A 17,397-nucleotide genomic window follows, 5' to 3' on the forward strand; every position below is an offset into this window, starting at 1 on the left:
GTAGTCATAACATCATCACACTAGATGGCAACAATGTCCATGGAGAAGGAAAACAAACTCAGCATCAGGTTCTGCAGAGGAACGGAGTGTTATTTGAGAGATTTCACTCCCTCTTATTTAAAAGGGAGTATTATATTGGATAGGGAAATCAGAGTTAAAAAAAAAACAAAAAAAAAAAACAAAAAAACAAGGCCACAGTGATTTACGTAAACTAACTTGCCAAGATGTGTGAGATGTGTGTTTGAAGACCGCATAGCTCTTATGTCCAGGGCTGATTATATTTTGAACATGATTGACAGCAGAGAAATGAAGGAAAGCCATGCCTTAAAAACTGAATACTGTCATCTAATCCTGCAGTGGAAGAAAAGTACAATATAATTTCCTTTCAGTACGTTGTTTCCATAATTCTCCTTCAAGCCTTGTCTTGGATGAGTGCTTTCTGTCCTTCGTTCTTTGTTTTCTTTCCTAATTGAACAATGTAAATCCAGAAATGAGTATTTTAGAAAAAAAGAAAGAGGAAAAAAAAGTCTTTTATCTGTTACAAATCTACAGATCACTTGCATAGTTGAGACCTTAAGAGTAGCAATGTGAGAAAAGTGAGATCTGCTTGGCAATGTTGCGTAGTTTGCAATGTGTTGCTTTTGGTAGAAAAGAATCAAAATTAATCCACCCATACATTTTTGAACACACAGTTCAATTTTGAATTTTGAATTTCCTTCCCTTGCAGCAAGTCAGCTGTGGTGTGCTGAGAGCCAGAGCTGTCAGTGGCTGCTTGCTGGGGAAGCCCCTCTCGGCTGCTCCTGCTGTAGCACACAACTGATTGCCAGCAGTGAGAAGTGGATAGCAGAGTCAGTGCCACCAAGAGCAGCGGGGAAACGTTCCTTTCTGAGGGTGGCCATGTTTTAAAAGGCTGAAAGCCCCCCATGTGAGACCAAAGCAGCCTGCAGTACGTGCGTGGCAAGTGGGTCCCAACATATGCCGGCACCTGCTGCTCTCTTCTTCCTTCTGGTGTGCTACAGAGACCCTACTTTTATAAATCAGTTGATCATGAATAACCTTAGCATAGTTTGAAGGCTTGCTGTAGGTACAAACTGCAAAATGCACATCCACCTCTGGGTTAATCGCCCTGACTGCCGTCCAAATACCAAACCCACCACTTCCCAAATGCTACATACTGTCGTCCCCTGCAGTTATGTAAGAGAGCAGTGACCTTTCACAAGAAGAGCTTGGCGTTTACAAGACTCAGGTGCCAAGCTCAGGGATTTCTTCCCTCATTAAGGGCAAGTGTGTCTGCTTGCTTGGCTCTATGGCACGCAGCTGTGCTGTCTGCCTACAAGGACCTGGCCTGGAGGTGCCCTGCTGCTGAGCAGACCTGTCTTTTGGAAGGTGAATACACAAGGAGCCCTCACGCTTCCATGTATTTAAAATACACTTTTTATGTTTTCATCAAAAAAAGTAATTGACTTTTCCTTGCTGAAATGAATATCCTACCTTATACTGCCAGCTTCCTAGTCCTTCCACCCCAGAAAAAAAAAATGAAAATCTGACATCTTACATAGCTGATCTGCTCAAATTTAAAGTTTGTTTTAAAAGCTCATTTGAAATTAAACATTTCTTTTGGAAATATAGGGTCTCAGAAAAGGTAAGTAGCCCTTATCTCTAAATCTTCCTTTTTTATTTATTTTTTTTTTCTGAAGATCTTGACAATGTTTTCACGTTTATTGGGGGAAAGTGGGACTTTCTATATTTACTTAAAGGAACTGCAGACGAGCTCCAAACCTTCTAAAGGGACACTCTGCTACCAATAAATTTTACAGCATTTTCTTTCTTAAGGGCATTTCTTACACGTAATGTAGGAATTTAAAAGGTTATATATAGATCTGGAAGCTACACAAACAGAATTATGTTTACAACATCAATGTTCACCATATAATTTGACCTGTTCTTGCCTCTTGGCTATGCTGCTGTTACAGGCTAGTCTGACCAAATATTTTGTTTTCCCTGTTTAAAGAACATCTTAATATATTTTAGATTTGTTCATTCAATTTTTACATCAAAAATCTGATCAATAAATAGACTTGGAGGATTAAGATGTTGTTATTATTTGGAGAAAATAAGGTGACATATTTAAATTGTTATATTCTAGGTTTATAATGTTTCCCGCAAACCTTAGACAACTAGAAAATACTTAAACCACTAGAAGTGATTTCTGTTAAATTTTATCATACTGGAGAAGTTCTGGAGGAGTAGAGGAAAATTTAGTAGTTAAAAAGGTGAACAGGGCGATATACGTGAATGTAGGCTGGTGGGCTGACAATGTGGGTCTGGATGCTGGAAAGATGTGGCCAGATGCAGTCAGTGAAAGACTCTAAAGCTCCTTCAGGTGTTTGTGCAGACACAGAAAGACAAAAGCACTGCCAGCCCCAGTAATTTTAGATCACAGGCTGTTAATAGCCTGTTTGGGATGCTTCAGAGTTCCAGTGATACTGGCTTGAATTTTTTTATCCTTTCTACTCACAAGGGCAACGTTGAATTTTTGTTTTGTGAAAAACTAGCACCATTGTTACTACCTCATCGACCCTGGTCCCTACAAAATCATGAGGGTCAGTAGTACAGAAACAAACATCTTCTATCAAGCATGGACCCTCAGTTTGCAGTGTAGCGTGATTATACCATTATAATGCACATTTGTGGTAAATAAAAAAGTATACAGACCAGCATGCAGGGTTAAAAATGCTGATGCTAAATTGTTTGGTGCTGTTCTTGGGATAGCATGTACATGGAAAAGCAGGACTGGAGACCAAACAGAGGATCCTAAGTAAGCAAAGTATAAAGGGAGAAGATATCTCCTCTTGTAGCTTCACTGTGGATGAGGAGCAGAGAAAAAGGAGCAGGGAGTGCACAGGAATACCAGGACAGAAGAGGAGAGGCTTTCAGTCAGCCTAACCCACAGTTCAGATTACACTGGAAATAAATACCAGGATCTGACTTGTCGGCAGGGCTTTGTAGGAAACTGCCGAGGTTTGCTCAGGGGAGTCCTGCCTCACTGTAAGCTGAAGAATTATGCACGTCTGGGCTGTGAGTTATAGAAGTCCAACCCCAAAGCGCGTGGTGTGCAGCACATCCTTGCATGACAGCCTTGGTATCATTTGTTTTGCTGGGAAAATAGCATCAGGCTTACTCATTCCTATCCTACAGTGATATCCTTTTTACAAGACCTTCAAAAAAGTGAGGGAAAAAAAAAAGTGACAACAGCTCCCTGATAACTGCAGCTCCTTATCAGTGCTGTGAATGTGACCAGCCCTTGATCAAGTGCAATGCTTTAGTCCTGTTGGGGGTGGTTAGAGGTTCCCAGGGAGGCGGTCCATCCCTGCCCACAGTTATATTTAAATTCACAGCTGTAAAATATGGTAACGTCATTTAATCTTGGGCCAATGCTCCTTTATGCTTATCTATATAGCAGTAACACACCCTTCGTTTTTAAAAATAAGTCATTTAAAGAATTAACTCCAGATAATACAACATACTGTGAGGCAGCTGTGACCATCTGGGAAGCAACCAGCATGGGGGAGAACTCCTTACCCTCCTTTCTAGGGTCTCTTATGGCATTGAACCCATGGGTCTGGCTTTAGTGTGTTCTTGCGCAGCTGGCACCTGAACATTTTTTCCTAACTGTTTTTAGGATAACTCTCCTGAGTTCATCTTTTTTCACTAGGTGTGGAGGTTGGCAGCATGTTGGTTTCCTTTGCAAGAGATGGGTGAGCTATAATTTCAGGTAATCTTATAGGCCATCATCAAGGATTTTCAGTGGCCAAACTGTACTTCATAGATGATAATTTCTCTGGCTCTCCTCATTTTTTGGTGCTAATTTATATAATTATTTCATCATTTTAAAATTGTAGATAATCCTACAACAGGGATTTATACTTTTATACTTTATACCATTATAAATAGTAAATTAACATTGAAAATACACTTTGAAGGAACTAGCATAAGCCAGAATTGCTTTTTCTTCCCAGAAGACAGACACTCCAACAGTTCCCTTGGGAAGTTATTTAAGCCAGAAAAGATGTAAATTTGCTGACTCTTAGGTGGAATTGATCATTTATAAAGCTCATTTATTTCAGTGGCAGGGGAAGAAAGTGCTTATCAAGGGCTAAATATCTTGCAGAAGTGTTACTGAATAAATTTAATTTGTCCAAAAAGTGTATTTTATGCTGAAACTAGGTCTGATTAAGATTTTGCAGAATATCTTTCATCTGAGTACCCCAAATGCTGCTGAATTGGCACGATAACCTCACTTCCATGTTGAGCTGAGGAACTGCAAAACATCTGCTACAAAGACAGTGTGAAAATTAAAGAAGTGGGAGAAAAAATGGTACAGTCCTATCACTTAGGTCTGTAATCATGAGCACAAAACAAAGAGTAATGACTTGCATGGGATGTGAAGGTGGGTAGCAAAAATTAGGAAAGAAAATTTGGAAAAATGAGTCAAGGCTTCAGCAAACCTCCCAGCCTGCAGGGATTTAATGCGTTTTTGTGCCAGGGCAGGTGACACTGGTTTGCAGCAGGAGGTACAGCCTGGGGGGGGGGGGCGGGTCATGAAGGCCTGGTTTCTGAGAGTCTGTAAAATCTGCCTAGAGAGGAATATAGTAAAAACTATTAAAAATATTGATGTCCTTCTGCTTCTTTTCCTTCCCCTTATCTTGCCTCTTTTCCTCCTTTTTGCTTAACCTCACCTCTTCTTGCCCTGGAAGTGTCTGAGCAGAGTAACTTTGAGGGCAATGGCAGTTCCTCTCATCCTTGTTTTCTTTCCCACTGAAGGGTGTGTTTCAGGGAGTCTTCAGTGTTAGACCTGGCGTATCCTGGTGGCTGCGAGGCCGAGGGAGGGTGCCAGGGCCCTGAGGTGGGGTGCGAGGCATTTAACCCGCTGTACTGGTTGTTTTTTGCTTCCACTCCGAACTGCTGGAAGGTAAGTTAATGGTAAAATTCACATCACCACAGCTCTGCATGGGTGAGCTGTATTTCCACGCTCAGACAGCTCAGCCTGAGGACCGCTGTCTTACTTGAGTAAGGTAACAGACTCTGCACCTGAGATTAAGAGGTTGGGGTAATATAGAAATTTGTTTGCAAGGCACTTGGTTTTATGCTGTAGGTAAGTGGCATGCTTTTCACTTGTGGAAGTATAGTACACCCACTTTCAGCACTGGAGAATATGATTAATAAAGGAAGGATCATTCCCATTGCAGTCGCCAAACTTTTAGACATCTTCTTAGTTTCTGAATCACTGACAAGGCAGGCCTGGGTGACAAGTTACGTGTTGGTTTCAGTGCACACTCCTGCAACTTAAGCTTGGTGGAAGGACGGGTGTTGACTGAAGCTCTGGAAAAACTTGGATTTGTGGGGAGGTGGAGGGAAGGGTCACCTGAAAGATAACTAAGGGAAAACTTGTCTTTGTAATTGTTCCACCTCTCTTAGTATCATTTAGTTTCCCATATACATACAGATTTTTTGGCAGTGCTGGATCTGAGTGAGAACCAGTTCTTAGTCTGTGCTAAAATGCAGGAAGCAAATGAAAACTACGTCCAAATTATTTTATGTCTGGAATATTGTCTAAATCTGAGTGAGATCAGAATAGAGGTCCTGATGACATATTTTGGAAGGTACATTAATAGGCATAAAAACATGTAGGTTGTTGTAACCATTTGGTTAGTATTGGGTCATCACTGGGTTCAGACTGGGCTCCACTGCTATGCTGGAAATAGGTTACATCCACAGGATGAATAACAATGATGAATGTACTTAATAAGAGACTTTCAGGTGGGTTTAAGTAGTCTTGTTTTGAGTTGTGCTTCTGTTGGTGTACAACACTATATGCATTATCAAATTGTTAAATTTGCTTTTCCATATAGTGTAAGAGCTGAGAATAGTTTCAGACTTGTGGCTTATGTACGTGAAGTTTCAGTTTGCAAAAGCTGCTTCTAGTCTTCAACTGGAACCTATGAAGAAGTTCAAAGGGCTGCATGTTGCAGATTCTTTGTACTGGGACTTGACGTGAAGCTAACTCTGTGGGGTCACAAACAAAAATTGAATTCCACACAGGACCAAAACACTAGAAAAGTTTTGAGTTGTTGCAGTTCTCTAAACAAATATTTCAAGGAGTCCTTGTTATTGCATATATTAAATGCAACATGAAGGGGCCATCTGAGTGCTGTTACCATTTTATGGACTCTTAATGTACTAGGTGAATATTCCTGCTTTGTATGGAATTGCTTGTGGTGCATTATATCCCTCTGTAAATGAGACTGTAGTGTGGTGTAATACTCATGGCCTTCTTTGGGGACACCACGAGAAATGCTTACTGTAAGCTCTCTGATTTCTTCATCACAGCCCAAGTGTTATGGGTGGCAAAACATTTGTCCTTCGTGTAGGCGAGCTGGTATGCTGATAACTTCTGGCTCTCAAAACCAGACTCAAAACTCCCATTGCAGAGTAGAAGCCCCCAGACTGTAGAGTGGGGACAGGAGTCAAGACTAGTAATGCTGAAATTCAGCAGCGGATCCAAGGAATTTAAACTGGAATTCGCAAGGTCAGAAAAGTTGAAGCTCCCTGAGGACATGCCTTGGAAACATCAGTTAACCCACAGTATTGTGAAAAATATTGCAAGTAAAGGCTGGTGCATTCTACCGCTAATTGTGTACTGTGTTTTGGAGGTCTTGAGGACTTTGTTTGATTAGACCTGGATTCCAAGATAACCTAAGCAGTACATTAACTGTTAAGAGAAATGTAGTTCTGCAATGAGAATTGGATTGATAGTGATTTGAATGCAACTGTTACGTTTCTTGGCATGGGCTTGGGAATATTGTGTGAAAGCTCAAGTCTCAAGTGTCACTTCTGTAATATCCACATAAGCAACTTTGTGATATTAAGAAATTATGCTTTTCTAGATCTTCTGTTGTTTTAGTCTGAAAATACTATTCCTTATAAGCCTTTCTTACACTAGAGGTTGCTAATATACATTTCTGTTCTGCAGAATTTTGACATCTTCAATAAAACTGAGGTTGGTAGGCTTAAAGGCATCTAGTAAATAAAAAACCTGAAGGGGTGGGGGGGAACATTAAGTAGAAAGAATAGAAAAAATATATGTTTCAAAACAGTGAGATATCAACTCTTAGTTGGACTTTCAGTTTGAGGTTTATATCTGAATTTGTGCATGCTAAGACTATTTTGGAGTATGGCTGCAAAGCTAGCATATCTATGAAAACTGGTCTGTAAATCTTTCTGTCCTGAGTATATCTAGACCTTGATGTTTCAGACCTAATTCTTGTGCTGGTTTGCTCAGAACAAACTCCTTCTCCCCTCAGGAAAAGAAGTTTGAAGGTTACAAAATAAATTAGGTTAGGATAAGTATATTGCGGAGTTACATCAGCCCAAAAGGTGACTTGTAAAGGCTAAGAAAAAACATGTTAGAGAAGAGGAAAATAATCAAAATTGAGAATCAAACTGCTGATAAGTGAAACTTAAGGATGAGCTTTTAAATAGCAGTGGTGAACCTTCCGTTTTGTGGGTCTCTCTCCTAGGATGCAGGAAAGACCAAGAGACCTGTCCAGAACCAAGCTAACAGTGGCTTGTGCAGTTCAGGTTCATACTTGACTTCTCTTGAACAGTGGCAAGAAGTCCGACTGCCAACTGGTATTTTAGATTGCAGCTGGCCAAAGATGGCTTGCCTTCAAATACGGGTTTAGTTCTGGGGCAAGTATCCCATCACCCTGGTGGATTATTTTCCTTTTTTTTTTTTTGAGAACTTTATTCTAGTTTATATCATGTAGGAACAAAGATCTAGCCTAGGAAATGGTTGGAGGAAAACACCAGCAATCACTTGCATGTGAAAGGTTGGCTGTAGTCATTATGCCAACCAAGAAAGGGATGGGCACGGTCTGTAGCACTCCATTTAAGTTTCCAGGAGACGTAAAAAGAGTCAGAAGAGGTGTGGAGTTGCAAAGTTACGTGTCAGTTTGGTAGCAGCTCCTGTGAAGGAGCCAGCATCTCTGTTCCTGTTCACTGTTTCATTCGACTCTGCTTCTATTTGGAAAAGTAATTTTTACGTTTGGACTAGCACTTGACATAGCAGTGGTGGGACTGGGGTCTTGGTCTGATCGGGCTTGAATTATCCCGGGATAGATCCAGACATTGAAAATCATTTCAGTTTTCCTTTAAAAGAGGTCACATTTTATCTCTTTAAAATACTAGGGAATGAGCAAGGATTTACAGGATCTGTCTGTGCTTCCTCGAAAGCGCCCTTTTAACCGCACCGGGATTTTGGTTAAAAGACAGCAGAGGGAGCTCGTGAAACGCGGTTTTAGTTATTTTCTGCCGTGAAACGCCGAATTTCTTCGCTTGTTGGGGGTAGGGGAGGGTCCTGAAACTGTTTTCCAGGCAGGCAGTGCGCTGCCACCGGGGGCTGGGAGCTGAGGATGATATTGAGAGGATGCCAAGTGAGATCTGTTACAGGGAAAAAGCTTCAGGCACCTGAGGGAGTTGACTTTGGGTTATGGTTAGTTTTCGGTTTTAATGCATGAATTATATATATGGAGCATGGAGTGACCTCAGTTTCTTCGCTGTGCAGGCTGCAGCCCTGGATTAAACAGAAAGAGCTTTTAAATAGACTTTCGGAGTGGCTTTCTGTATTTTATCGTCTCAGCAAAAATTTCATTCTATTTTCAAGTAATCACAAATTGTGACAACACTGCTGTATACAGAGGTGTGACCGCATAGTGGATTTCTCGTAATTGTCACCAGATCTTAAATGTGACAAATTTAGAAAGTGTGGGAGAGGTGAGTGGACGATTAGCAAAAGCCACACTGGTAAAATAACCCAGCTATTGGTATGTACCATGATGCGACTGTTATATACACACAAGCAGATACTGAGTGAAAAGTTTTTATTTCTTATTGAATTAAATCTTATATGTTTTTCTTTGTTTTAGGGATTTTTCTTTAAGGCTTTGTGCTTAATGTGTCAGCATGTTGGTTGTTGATGAGGAAAGGTACCACAAATACTAAAAAAAAAAAAAAAAAAAAGAATGGTCCTGCTACAGCAAACCAGCATTGTTTTAAATATTATGTAGTATGACATAATACTACATAATATTTTATTTTCCATATATATTTTAAGCATCTAAAAGATGTGCTCTAAGAGATGCTGATTGCCTTATTTCGATGCATGGTCTGCCAGTCTGCTTGGGACAGTATAATGTCACAGGATTAGCACATTACTAGTGCTACAGAAGCAAAAATAATACTGACACAAAATGGTATTGCAGACAGTAGGACATAACAGAACCTTGCTTAAACATGTGCTGCACTGTTTTCTCAATGTCTGTTGTGCTGTTGAACAGATTAGAAAGGTGAAGAGATTTCTCTGTAACTTGGTTCTTCCTACTGAGACACATTTCATATTCAGCGTGTCAATTTCTGACATGACTTAACTGTTGATGGGAATGACCTTCGATTTGCTGTCAGTGACATATTGAACCTTGGTCAATATTCACTTCTAGAGACGTGGCCGAGTGGTGCCTGTTTAATTCCTCATTTCGCTTCTGTAGTAGCAATGTCATAATAACCAATACACTGCTGAAACTGCAGTGTATTTTTTTTCTCCCCAGGTAATTGAATTCACATGGATTTTGGCCTCATGTCCTATAGGAAACCACAAGTACAAGGTGCTGAAAAATCCCCTGTAAAGCTATGGAATGGAAGTGGTCCCTTGCAGAATAGATCTTTTGCTGAAATGCTTTGTCCTGGAAAGCGTATTACAAACATTCACCGATAACTATGTGCAGATGACACCTGAAAACAAAACCCTCCCAGAAAAACAGCCAAACGAGGTGACTTTCTCCTTTCAAAGGGGGCTACAGTCCTGTTGTGTACACGTGGCTGATGCAAAGTAGTATTTCTTGCAGACCATGGAAATGTATCAAAACCCGTAACTAGCCTCTTAATAATTATTAAGTGCTTCAGTCTGAATACAGTCTGTCCAAAGTACTTCATCAGTAAAATATGAGGTTTGTATAACATACACCCCTCATTAATTGTTCATGCAACCACGTGCTGTTGAATTAAAAAGTAATTCACAAAACCCTGACAGAAAGATGGTATGATAATAAAAGAGCTTTTAATAGCAGAAATAAGTAGGGATGTGTGTATAGAAGGGCTCAGTCATGCCAGAAAGCTGCAATGTCTCTGGCAGGCCTCATATAACTCTGAAATAGATGAGGCATTTTCTACTGCTTTTAGACTTAGCCTCGAGGTATATTACCCTCTTTGATGGTCCAGAAATATCTTCTGCCACAGCCTTTGTGTGTCTCTGGTTTCTGAGTGAGTTGTTTGGGGTTTGGTTTTTTGTTATTGGTAGAAGGTGACTGCAGTGATGGTGTGAGCAAGGAGGCGATGGCAGCAGCAGATATCCTGACCACAATCTGGCTGCTTAGTAAAGCAGCCTCTAGCACCTGTCATTTGCACTCTGCCTTCTTGTCACCTAGTGACTTTTACTTTTTTTTTTCCCATTTCTTTTCAATTTTATCCAGTTTCCTTATGGTCCAGGTCCTATATTGCTGGTACACCTGCCAGCGACAGCCTCACCTGTAACTTGTTTTCCTTCTGGAACAGCAGGTCCTAAAGCTGTGGTAAGTCTTTTTCTGCCTTCCCTTAACCATGGCAGTACATGAACAAACTGCAGGAATTGTGTCACTGGGGCTGACTTGAGACTTGTACACTCGTGGCTGACCCTGAGCAGAAACACAGAATTAGATGGATTCCAGATGTTTTGTTCCTCTCTACTGAGTTTCATCCTGTCACTTGTGGCTGGAAATTAGAGGTCCAGCAGCACAAACACCCAAGTATTGATGTCTGGTTTTTATGCTGAAATCTGACATAAGATTTGGTAGGAAGATGCAGTGCTGCCCTACAGCTTATCTCAGGCCTGTGTTGCTCAGTACACACACAAGAGAGTATCCTTGCATCTCCTGAGCTTTGCTTGGTGTAGAAAACAAGTGGACAGGTCTTCCTTGCTTCGTGCAGCTTTACAGTGAGCTAGGTTTACCCTGAAGTTGTAAAGAGATCGTCTGATTTGTTCCTGATGCTTTGATTTTGTGGCCTAAGGTAGAGTGAAGTAGCTGAGTGAAGTAGCTGAGCTACTGAGCTGAGGAGGTGTTTTACAGGCAGCAAAAGTCCTCTGGGAGCTGGCTAAGCAAATTCAGGATTACAGCACAGCTGCCAGGATCTGACGTGTTTCTATACATTAGAAAACTGTAAGTTCCCAAGACTTCCAAGATCTTTAGTATCAATCAAAGGTAGAAGAGAACCTATCAAAACCTTTCATTTTTTCTCATTTTTAAATAAGAAACAAGCAGATAGATATTCAGTCACTTCCTGTTGAAAGAAAAGAGCTCAACCCAAACCCTCACGTTTAATCCTGTCAATATTGTCTTCCCCATCAAGCATAAAAGCATTGCAAACTCTCTCTTCGGGGAATGAGGAAGCAAGAAATAACGTAGAAGTATATTGTGCTATTTCTTGAGCAAACTGGATGTGAAAGGCAGAATTAATGACAAACCATAAACTTTCCATGGAAAAAAGACTTTGAGACAAGTAAATTGAATTACTTCAGCGTTTGTTGCAGCAACTGCACAAACAGCTGTATTTTTATACTAAACTAGCTTTTTTTCTTATGCCAGCTGTTTTACGTGAGCATTAGTGCCAGCACAAATCTTTCTGTCTTCAGGCTGCTGCAAGTCATGGATACAGCCTGTAGGACCAGAGGTCAATAAGGGTCTAACGTCTATTAAATCTAAAGAAGAGGAGAGAAGAGAGCTAAGATAAATATATATGGTGACTAGCTGAAAAGGTGAGACTGTGCTCCATTTTTGCCATATATTTTGTGCTTCATTTTTGTCTGTGATTTTTTTAAACTATTAGTTATTTTTCATCCTTTCTTTTTCTGATAAACAGAGAACACTACTCTGAAGTATGTCCACCACGTGTCCTCTAATGGAAATAAAACTGGCCAGCCCATTCTTAAGCTTTTTGATGCACTATTTTAGGACCTAGCAGAGATTGGAGTGCATTTCCTCTTCTCAAGACTATACAACTCCAGTTTGAGTTGGGCAGTAGAAAATCCACCACCACCACCTCCCTTCTTTGCATGAAGTGAAAAACCCCAAATCATTTTCCCAAATATTGCCAAACCTGGAGTTACTGGAAGCAGCTGAGAGTTTGGACAAGCTGGAGCTGGATTTACAAGCAGAGTACAAGTGAGCTTATTGGCACAGAACTCCCTACTCTGTGGAGCATTCGTATGAATGTCTGCTGCAGTCCTTGACATCAGTCTTTCATGTTGAGGTACTTGCAGTTAAGTGGCTCATTAATGGTGCATCTTTTGCATCATCAGATTCCCTCAGGAGTTGTCTCAAATTTCCCCTGATCTTTGTTGGCTTATGTACAGCAATATTCTTCTAAGTCCTTGGCATCTGTCCCCTGTATGTAATTATGTAGAAATTAATCTCAGTGTATCTGAATAGCTCATTTTCTAAGATGAACGTAAAGTCTGCTTGCGTTATTATTAATGAAGCACCTAGATTTATCAAATGACTTTGCAAGAAATGGACAGATAAATTTCAATGTGTAAATAATACACTGATATTTTAGCTGTCTGGCCTACAATCAGATGTTGGAATGCAAAGGCTTTCTTTTTCTTCTGTGAAGACAGCAAACGTTACATGTTTTCCACTATGTAAATGACCTTAGTTAACATTGATCAAAATTGCTCATCAGCTGTAAAACACACTTCTAGATGTACATCTCCAGGGCAGCCCAAAGCCAAATGTGCGACAGGCTTCTAGCAGATATCTCATGGAAACCTGTTCCACCAGCATGTGTCTTTGTTGGAGCTGAACTCTGGTCCGTGTTCTCTTCCTGCGATTCAGGGTGTGATATGTGTGGGCTGGTGCTAGGAACCATGACGCCTTCACGCTAGAGGGAAAACAGGAACAGGAAGGCAATGCAAATATGCAACCCAAACAGATGCAGGGCTTTTCCCCACAGATCCTTGCACTTTGAGGGTTTCTTGAAAAGCTGCAACAAGTTTGTGTAAATGAAACATCCAGTCAAATCCACATGAAGGTTTCCCCAGAGCCAGATTTTTCCCTGTGGGCTATACTGTCATCTCCCACTTGAGGAAATGTGCATTTCTAGTGGTATATGATGTTACTAAGGTAAAAACTGGAGCCGTACTAAAATGATAGACTATCTTCTCTATGGAGAGCAGAACAGAAAGTGGATCAGAGAACGTGCTAGAAAATCAGCAGTATGACTGCTTCACAAGCAGCTAGTTTTGCAGTTGAGGCTGAAAATACAGAATCCATAAAGTGCATATATAAGAATGCACACTTCCTGCAGGTTCTGTTGATAACTTTCTGATCACTGTCTTCTTGTTATTTTCCATGCAGCAGAGAGTTAGCCATGTTAACAGAATGTGAGCTGGATGGCTTTAAAAGCTGTCTCCCCATTAGAATAACAGGGTTCACATGAACACAGTCTGCCACATTTTTGGAAAGGAGGGGCAGCCAGCAGCAGAGTAACAACAGCGTGAGTGTTAAGGTATGGAATCTGGATACTTCAAACCCACGGGGCCAAATGTGCTATCTCTGGGTGTGCTGAAAGAGTAGGCTGATGTGACTGCAAGGCAGCTGTCTGCAGTCTATGAAAAGTAATGTTGATTGGGAGAAATTGTTTACAACTGGGAAAAAAAAAAAGCTAAGGTTGCATCAATGTTTAAGAAAGGAAAGAACAGTGACCTGGGGAGCTACAGGTTGCTCAGCTTCATCCCAGTCCCAAGGAAAGCCATGGGCTCATCCTCTTGTGTTTTATTTCGAAAGATTTTAAGAGCAAGAGGATAATGAAGGGCAGTTATTGCATTTATTGAGAGCAAATTGTGCTTGTCCATTGGATTGCCTTCTGTGATGAAATGACTGTTTGTGTGGTTGAGGGGAGAGCAATGAACACAAACTGCCTAGAAGAGCTTTTGACAGGATCTCCCGTGACATTCTCGTTTGGAAGCTGGGGAAAGGTACGGGCCTGACAAACAGGCAGCCAGGTGGACTGAAAATCACCGGAACTGCCAGGATCGAAGGGTAGTGATGACAATCCAGATGTCCACCTCACACCAAGATGAGAGTGAAGCACCCCAGGGGTTGTTTCTGGGACTGGTATTGTTCATTATCTTCATCAGCAACTTGGATGATGAAGCAGAGGATGATGAAGCACCCTTAGCAAATATGCAGTTTGCGCTAAATTTGGGGGCTGGGGCAGTGGTGGTCTTGAGAAACTTTTGGGGATGGAGGCAATAGAAAGCTAATGCAGTTCTACAAGAGCGATGCCATGCTCAGTATCTAAGGTAACACCAATATCAACACAGGCTGGGTGAATGACCTTGTTGCTGAAAAGGCCAAGGGTTTTGGTGAGTATGGGACTGAATATGGGCCAGAGGGTGCTCTCATCACGCATGGGGCTGCATGAGGAGGCAAACAGTCAAGGGAAGTGCTGAGGAGGCTCCTCCTGCACACATTTTGCCATGTGTGATCTTATGTGAAGCTGTGGAAAACTTTTAAATAGGTTGAGCTTCCTTAATAGTCTGAGAATCAAAAGGGGACACTGGTAAAGCAATGCGTGGGACCTTTGTAGGGCCAGTTCAATAAGCAGCTTAAAAAACCTATAAGGAAGGTGAAGAAGTCCAGCCCCAATGGAGATTCAATTATTATTTTATTTTAATATATAAATCTGACTTGCTGGAGCAGTTTAGTACCTTCATACATTACAAAAATTGTATTTTGTAAGTAGCATTCTCCTGCCAGTTAATGCTTTGAAATAGGTGCACTTTCCTATTTTGGTATCATTTTCCAGAATAAGAGTTCAATTCATGATTTATGCTGAGAGGCCTTTCGGTCATATAACACCTTTACAATGCAAACTAGAGGACTAAAATCCAATAAAAGAAGTAATTTTTTTCTGATGTCTTCAATCCTGAATTAATTACGTAGTGGCTGGAAATATGCTCATATCTCACATAAAATAATTTTCTAGGTGAAAGGACAAAAATAGTAGCTTATTTTTGGTGGTCCCTGAGGAAAGACAAAAGTGAAATATTGTTTCCATTACAGAGTTTTTATGGCATTAATTAAAGTGTGTTTTGGGGCTGTAACCTGTTGAAGGGCATAGAACTTGAAGTGCCTACTAAAATGCTCCAAAAAGGAATAACTTTAATTGTGCATCAAGGATGATCTTTCTCACAGTTTTGTGCTCTCGTAGCACTTGTTTGGTAAAAACATAAGAAGGTTGATTAAAAAAAAAAAAAAAAAGCTGTACTCTACCAGCATCTGGTTATTTTCAATTCAAGGAACCTGCAAAGCCCCGTATTGTTTCTGAGTGCCGAGTTGCTCAGTGAACTTTTCTTCCATGAATTTGGGCATCTTCCCCTTGACCACGTGTGAACTGTTCACATCATAATATCCTGAGTTCATGAATTGCATGGTTTAAATAAACAGAGCATGAAAACAAAACAAAACCCTTTGTTCTTGAATCTGCTGCCTGATTGTAACCCCCAGGTCTTGTGTTGGAAGTCAGGCTGTAGCTGGCCGCTATGCAGTCTCCTTGCCACTTGTGAGTTTATAGATGACTGCTACTGTCCTGGATGATTTTTTTCTAGATTAGGAAGTCCCAGTTTATGCAGTCATTCCTTGTGTAAAGGAATGGGCTCTTCCAAAAACACTGGCCATCCTTGATGTCCCACCTTGAACTTTCTGCTGAATCAGCCTATCTTCTTGAAGAGTGGGTGAGAAGAGCTAGAGCTACACAAAGTATCCGAATTCTGGACAAAGCATGGATCTAGACAGCAGCATAATGATTTTTGTTTGTTTGTTTTTTTGTTTGTTTGTTTTGACTGTGCATTGAGCCGATGTTATATCCTGCGTAATCCTAAAATCTCACACCTGAATCAAAATGTTTAGGAATGTTCCCCATCATTGTGTCTGTGAAATTAGATTTGTTTTTCCACATCACTTTATATTACAGTGATATATCATTTTAACACTGTGTTACTCAGTCATGTAGCCTCTCCTATACTTCTATGCAATCAGCCTTTCTTTTCACTATCTTGAAGGTTTTTGTTTTTTGTTTTTTGTTTTTTTTTTACTATCTTAAGTTTAATGTCATCAGATTTCATGAGCTACCATTTGCCCCTTTTCCACGTTGTTTATGAATACCCTTCCACATATACTGCAGTGTGACCAGTGGTTACAACCAGGCAGCCAAATGCACTGGTTGTTTTTAACTAGGAAAGCTGTAATTGCTGAAGAATGGTGGAACTGATTCTGATTTAAACATGGGACTGTGTTGTGAGTGTGTTGCTGGGTCATTACTGTTGATTTTGGACATACGGCCCATTACCTCAGGTCTACTATCATACCTACAGCAGTGAGATTGGGGCTGCAGTTGCAGGATCCTCTCAGATAGCCTACTATTTGTTTCCTTGCTTGAAACCTCCAGTCCTGCCTTTCCAGGCAGAGCATACACAGGGAGCCTGTTCACCTCTTGCCAGACAGCTGCTGACCACTGGCTTCTGCTTTCTTTGGTTTTCACTAATTCTTGTACTTCAGTCTTAATGGTTTTTAATCAGTCCCAAATGAATTCCTGTGGCCTGCTTGGGTAAGATTCTACTCTGTGTTTTGCCATGTTTCTGCCAATGTTTGCCCAGCCAGCCTGGGTCTGGCTTGCATTTATCACTTGGAATACAAAATGGATTTTTGTATACTTTGTGTAAAGAATATTAACAAAGATATCCTACAGAAACCCAGCTTTACTTGATACAGGTAGGTCTAAAAACCAAATCTAATTCCTTCACTTTAATTGGAAGAATGTCAGTCATTAACAAAAACACAAAACAGAAGGAAGTTTGGATCTATTGGGATCCATAAGGCAGAAAGCTTAAAAGGGCTCTACTACCTGTGTATGGACCAAGCATCACTTGGAAAATCACAGAATGGTGATTCACAGAAAAGGTGATGCATCCTGATTAATCTGGATGATGCAGGATATGCCTAGCAAAAAAAAAAAAATAAAATTTTACACAGCTGTTGTAGTTCTACATAACTACATTTATGATGCCTATCAAAGTTTGGGCCTCATCTCCCTTCTGTTGAAGCCAGGGCTGAAAACACACTTTTTCCTACTGAAGCAGGCATTGGAACCCCTCCAGAAATCCTACTGCCACTAAATGCAAAGGAATCGGGCAATAGAGGGAGGAGAGGCAGCACAAGTTGGTGTCTGTTTACATCACAGCAGTCT

This window comes from Anser anser, assembly GCF_964211835.1.
Source record: "Anser anser genome assembly, chromosome: 7".
NCBI lineage: Eukaryota > Metazoa > Chordata > Aves > Anseriformes > Anatidae > Anser > Anser anser.